The sequence below is a fragment of the Berghia stephanieae genome, chromosome 11 (genome assembly GCF_034508935.2).
Source record: "Berghia stephanieae isolate SIO BIC M18660-M18661 chromosome 11, UCSD_Bste_1.3, whole genome shotgun sequence".
NCBI classification, from domain to species: domain Eukaryota; kingdom Metazoa; phylum Mollusca; class Gastropoda; order Nudibranchia; family Aeolidiidae; genus Berghia; species Berghia stephanieae.
In genome coordinates this window covers 21,751,286-21,757,285 of record NC_088370.1, presented here as the reverse complement: position 1 = coordinate 21,757,285, position 6,000 = coordinate 21,751,286, and positions in this window count along the sequence as shown.

The window sequence follows — 6,000 nt, the reverse complement described above, 5'->3', positions numbered from 1 at the left end:
ATGTGAGTAAAGAACCTTTTTTTTCCAAGGACTCAACTATGCGCCGAGTGACGCTCGAACCCAAGACCTTCCGACCCGAAAGTGAGTGTCATACCACAAGACCACATAGCCGCACATGGTACCTTTTAGAGAAGATTGATCACATTTTAGGGTGAGGCTCGGCATCGTGACATCATAGCAATAGCGGATACGCGATGGTAAATTATAGGGTTAACTCTAGAGATTTTTGCTAATTTTCAAAATTGGAAAAAAAAAGTATTAAAAATGAGCATATACATATATAGTTTTATTCAACTACCGTTAACATGTAAACATTAAAAACAGTAACTTTGATACAACGACATATAATTTGTCTCAGAAAAATGTAATAAATAGGCATGGGGTAAAAGTAACCCCGGTTAAACTACGGATATAGTCGGTGTCAGGGTTGAGAGAATTAACTCTCTCCTTACCGATCACTTTCAGTATTTTCCCAAAATGGCAGGCTTACCAGAAACAGTGATTCTTTAAAATCAAAAAAAAAAAAACTCTCTACAAAACAACGTTATGTTCTCATTAATTAAAAAATTAACATTCTTCAAATTTTGTGACGTACAAAATAAATCTGAATAAGAAAAAATGTATGTTGTGTCGTAACAAATGTGACGATTTTGCTGTAGGTGGTAAGGAAAGGGTTAAACACCACGATATGGTACCATTTAGAGAGGATTGGTCACATTTTAGGGTGAGGCGTAAACTTTGTGATGTCATAGCAATGGCGGATACGTGATGGCAAATTAGAGGGTTAAATACCACGACATTTCGAGATTTCATATAGTGCAATATCCACTAAATGTGCTCAAAGCGCTTTATAACTCCAACAGCAACACTTAACATGTAGGACGGGACATGACGCCTGTTATGGGATATTACAAATTTTTTTATGATAAAGACCATGCTGTTAACGGCCAGGTACTCATTTTAGAGCTGCATCGCCGCACATGGTACCTTTTTGAGAGGATTGGTTACATTTTAGGATGAGGCGTGGAATTGTGACGTCATATGAATGGCGGATATACGTGATAGATCAATGGCTTCTTTTGTACACGAGGCACTTCGAAGTTAATTCCGTCTATTTGTTTTGCCTTTCTTTATAAGACGTCATTAATGAATACCCATAGTAAGACATAAAGAAGCCCTTTGCTTTCTATCACAAACTACCTACTTTGTTGAAATAGTTAAGCGTGTAATGATCACGTTAGTGGACGACCAAAACACGCCCCTGGTTGAAGGGATTTGAATATTTTGTAGTATCATTTTATATCACAAAAAGCGGTTTCTGTTAATAGGGAAAAGATTGATAAGGTCACGTTTACCAAAAATTAATTAAACACGGGGATTTTTCTGTTCGTTTGCATTTTTTTAGTTTCATAGTTTGTATTTTATTCTGTATTTTTTGTTTGTTTCTTCTTCTTCTTCTTCTTCTTCTTCTTCTTCTTCTTCTTCTTCTTCTTCTTCTTCTTCTTCTTCTTCTTCTTCTTTCTTCTTTTCTCTTCTTCTTCTTCTTCTTCTTCTTCTCTTCTTCTTCTTCTTCTTCTTCTTCTTCTTCTTCTTCTTCTCTTCTTCTTCTTCTTCTTCTTCTTTTCTTCCTTCTTCTTTCTTTCTTCTTCTTCTTCTTCCTTCTTCTTCTTTCTTCTTTCTTCTTCTTCTTCTCTTCTTCTTCTTCTCTCTTCTTCTTCTTCTTCTTTCTTTCTTCTTCTTTCTTCTTCTTCTTCTTCTTCTTCTTCTTCTTCTTCTTCTTCTTCTTCTTCTTCTTTCTTCTTCTTCTTCTTCTTCTTCTCTTCTTTTCTTCTTCTTCTTCTTCTTCTTCTTCTTCTTCTTCTTCTCTTCTTCTTCTTCTTCTTCTTCTTCTTCTTTTCTTCTTCTTCTTCTTCTTCTTCTTCTTCTTCTTCTTCTTCTTCTTCTTTCTTCTTCTTCTTCTCTTCTTCTTCTTCTTCTTTCTTCTTCTCTTCTTTTCTTTTCTTCTTCTTCTTCTTCTTCTCTTCTTCTTCTTCTTCTTCTTCTCTTTCTTCTTCTTTTCTTCTTCTTTACTTCTTCTTCTTCTTCTTCTTCTTCTTTCTTCTTCTTTCTTCTTTTCTTTTCTTCTTTCTTTCTTCTTTTCTTCTTCTTATTTTTCTTCTTCTTTTTATTATTATTTTTATTTTATTATTTTATTATTTTTTATTATTATTTATTTTATTATTATTATTATTTTATTATTATTTTTATTATTATTTTTTATTTTTTTTTTATTATTTTTATTATTATTATTATTTTATTATTTTATTTTTTATTTTATTTTTTTTTATTTTATTTTTTATTATTTTTATTTTTTATTATTATTATTTTTTTTATTATTATTATTTTTTTATTTTATTATTTTATTTTTTTTTTTATTATTATTTTTTATTTTTTTTTTTTTATTATTATTATTATTATTATTATTATTATTATTATTTTTATTATTATTATTTTTTTTATTTTATTATTATTATTATTATTATTATTATTATTATTATTATTATTATTATTAATATTATTATTATTATTATTATTATTATTGATGCTCAAACTTGCAAAAATCATAAGTTGCAAAAAGACCTTGAAGTTGTTCTCTTCGATCTTAGGGGAAAGGCAATTCCACGTCGTGCTGGGAAACGCCACGAGCAAAGTAAGGAAATTGAATAATGGGGTCCCTCAGGGGTCGGTACTTGCCCCAACGTTCAACGTTTACATTAGCGATATGCCGAACACTTCCTCCTTGAGGCTGGGATACGCGGACGACTGGGCACTCGTTTCTCAGAGTAAAGTGTGGACCCGTCTCGAGAGCGTACGCAGCGAGGACGTCACCAGACTCAAATCCTACTTCGACAAGTGGTACCTGAAGATGAACACTTCAAAAACCGTGGCCACTGCATTTTACCTATGCAGTGCTTGGCACACCCGCAAACTGAAATTCCTAGTCGGGGACCAGCCACTCCCATATGAGCCGCATCCAAAATATTTAGGGGTGACGTTGGATTGCAGCCTTACCTATCGGGTGCATCTCGAAGGTGTTGCCCGGAAGATAGAGAAGCGGAACAGTCTTCTGAGGAAGCTGGTGGGATCGACTTGGGGCGCTAGCCAAGCGCTCCTGAGAACGTCCGCCCTGGCACTATGCTATTCCACCGCGGAGTATTGCGCTCCAGTGTGGGGTAGAAGCAGAAATGTTGAGAAGGTGGATGTAAAACTTCGCAAGTCGATGCACATAGTGTCAGGAACGCTAGCAACAACTCCTAGAGAATGGGTCCGATAATGGCAGGGATCCAACCCCCCGATGTCCGGAGGGAGACGATTACGGGAAACTGGTTAAGTCAGATCAAAGAGAGAGGGAATGGGGATACCCCTCTGAAGCGCATAATGGACGGCGCCCCCGTTTCGAGCCGAAATAAGTCCCGGCAACTCATGTACGCAGAATCCATGACTACCCACAGAGCTGCACATACGGAGATGGAAGTCGGTTTGGACGAATTCAATCCCTCGTGGGGGCGGGGACGTAAGCTCTAAGCTTGGTGAGAAGTTGCCAGGCTTTGATATTAGTAAGAGGAGACACTGGGTGACTGCGATTCTGCTTCGTTCGAGGAGCTGGTGCGCTTCATCGGTGGAGTCTTTCTACCTGTCCAACATGTACCCGCTGTGGGCAAGAACCTGAGACGGCAGAGCATCTAGTCGAACGGTGTGTTGTGACGATGCTACTCGGCGGGTTTGCGACGGTGCACGAATGCGGACCGGACTTTGCTGATTGGGTCGATCGTCATAACATAGTAGTGTGAATAGTGTGAAAACCATAAGAGGCTGCTGCCCCTTGGTATCATGGCAAGCATTGTCTGTACCTTCAGGTCATGAAACTAAAGGAACATAATAAATTATGCCACGCTGTTCTTCACTACTGCTTGCAGAATTATGTTGATTTTTACTTCGGAAAATTAAGCTTAGCCCCCCCCCCCCACCCCATCTTCTTTAGAACGGAAAAACGCACGTATAAAACTCTCAAACCTGGGATTTAGGGTAGACCTCGCAGGTCCCAGGCTTGAGAGACTTTGTCGAGATAAAGGTCATTTAAATCGATCGATATTTGAAGGACGAGTTTTCTGGCCAAATGGAGAAAGGTGTATGGTTTCAGATTACCTCATTTAACCCTCTCCTTACCACCTTTAGGAAAATTGTCACATTCGTTACGATGCAACCGACAATTTTCTCATTCTGATTTCTCTCGTATATCGCAAAATTTAAAGAAATACTTTGATTACAGCTATAAATACTAAACACTGTGTTCTAGAGCTCACTTGTTACTTTTTTGTTTGAGTAAGAAAAGTATATTTTTGTGTTATGTGGGGGTGAATTTTGGGGGGAAATTCTAAAAATAGCTGGTAAGGAGAGAGGTAACTGTTTAAAGACTGTCGAACACAAATTATTAACATAGGTCAGAATTTTCACAAGTTTTGGTAAGGGCGTTTTGATCGTTGAAATGTAAACAAAGAGGACACATTATGTATGGGATCTTTTTACTTCGTGGCTTTTGACAGTGCATAGAAAAAGTGAGAGTGCCGGCGATATACATACAGACATACAACACATTATCGCGGCCCATTCAGGTGGAAAAAGAGTTAAATCAATTTACTAATTGAAATTTGTACTGGCGTAATTTGTTTAAATGTCAGTCACCTACACGTTATTATTTCTTGTGGATTTAAACTTCATTGGATAATGTTAACACATAATATTGATATCCGAACAAATTAAATGCTTAAAAAACCCCCAACATCACGTTTTAACATTTGAATTGGTGTGTAGATATTGTTATAATAATAATAATAATAATAATAATAATAATAATAATAATAATAATAATAATAATAATAATAATAATAATGGTGTGACACTAATATTATTATTATTATTATATTATTATTATTATTATTATTATATTATTATTATATTATTATTATTATTATTATTATTATTATTATTATTATTATTATTATTATTATTATTATTATTATTATTATTATTATTATTATTATTATTATTATTAATTATAATTATTATTATTATTATCATTATTATTATTATTATTATTATTATTATTATTATATTATTATTATTATTATTATTATTATATTATCAATATTATTATTACTATTATTATCAGTGTTACCATTATGATAATTGTAATATCAAAAATAATTTTTAATATATTAACATTAATCCTTAACTTTCTGGATGTATTGATTATTAAAAATGTTTAGACCAAAAGATATGAAAAAGTAATAATTTTTAGGAAGATTGTCAAATTATTCCTTCTGGTATTGCTGTAGGAGCAATCGAAACATTGGTAGAATTTCAATGGGTCAATCAATTTTAACATGTATTTACCTGACTTATACTCAATTCGTAAATCAAATATGCGTGTCACCACTCTTTGATAACAAATTTAAAAAATGACTTTTGAATGGATCATTGCTATTTATTTAGACTACCTAATTACAAGACCGCGTAGGCAGACTGACGAACTATGAAGAAACAAAAAAAAAAAAAAAAAAAAAAAAAAAAACAACAACAACAACAAAATAAAAAATAAAAACACAACGCGAAATAAAAATTTTGGCCATAAATCTTGTCTTTCAAATACTGATTGATGTAAATGACCCTCATTTGGCAAAAAAAAAAAAACAAAAAAAAACCTCCCCTACCTGGGATTATGCGAAATACCAAGTTTAAGAGTTTTTTTGTTTTTTTTTTTTTTTGTTTTTTTTTTTAATGTTGTTGTTAAGACGACGGTCATTTTAATCGGTCAACTCTGAAGGACGAGTTTTCTGACCTAAATATTTTTCAGAGTAAAGCGCTATAGAGTTGGGCCACAAGAAAGAGGGTCCCTCTAAAAAGCAACGAATCCATTTTTTTCCAACCCAAACACGTATCAGATTAGTTTCACTGTAATAT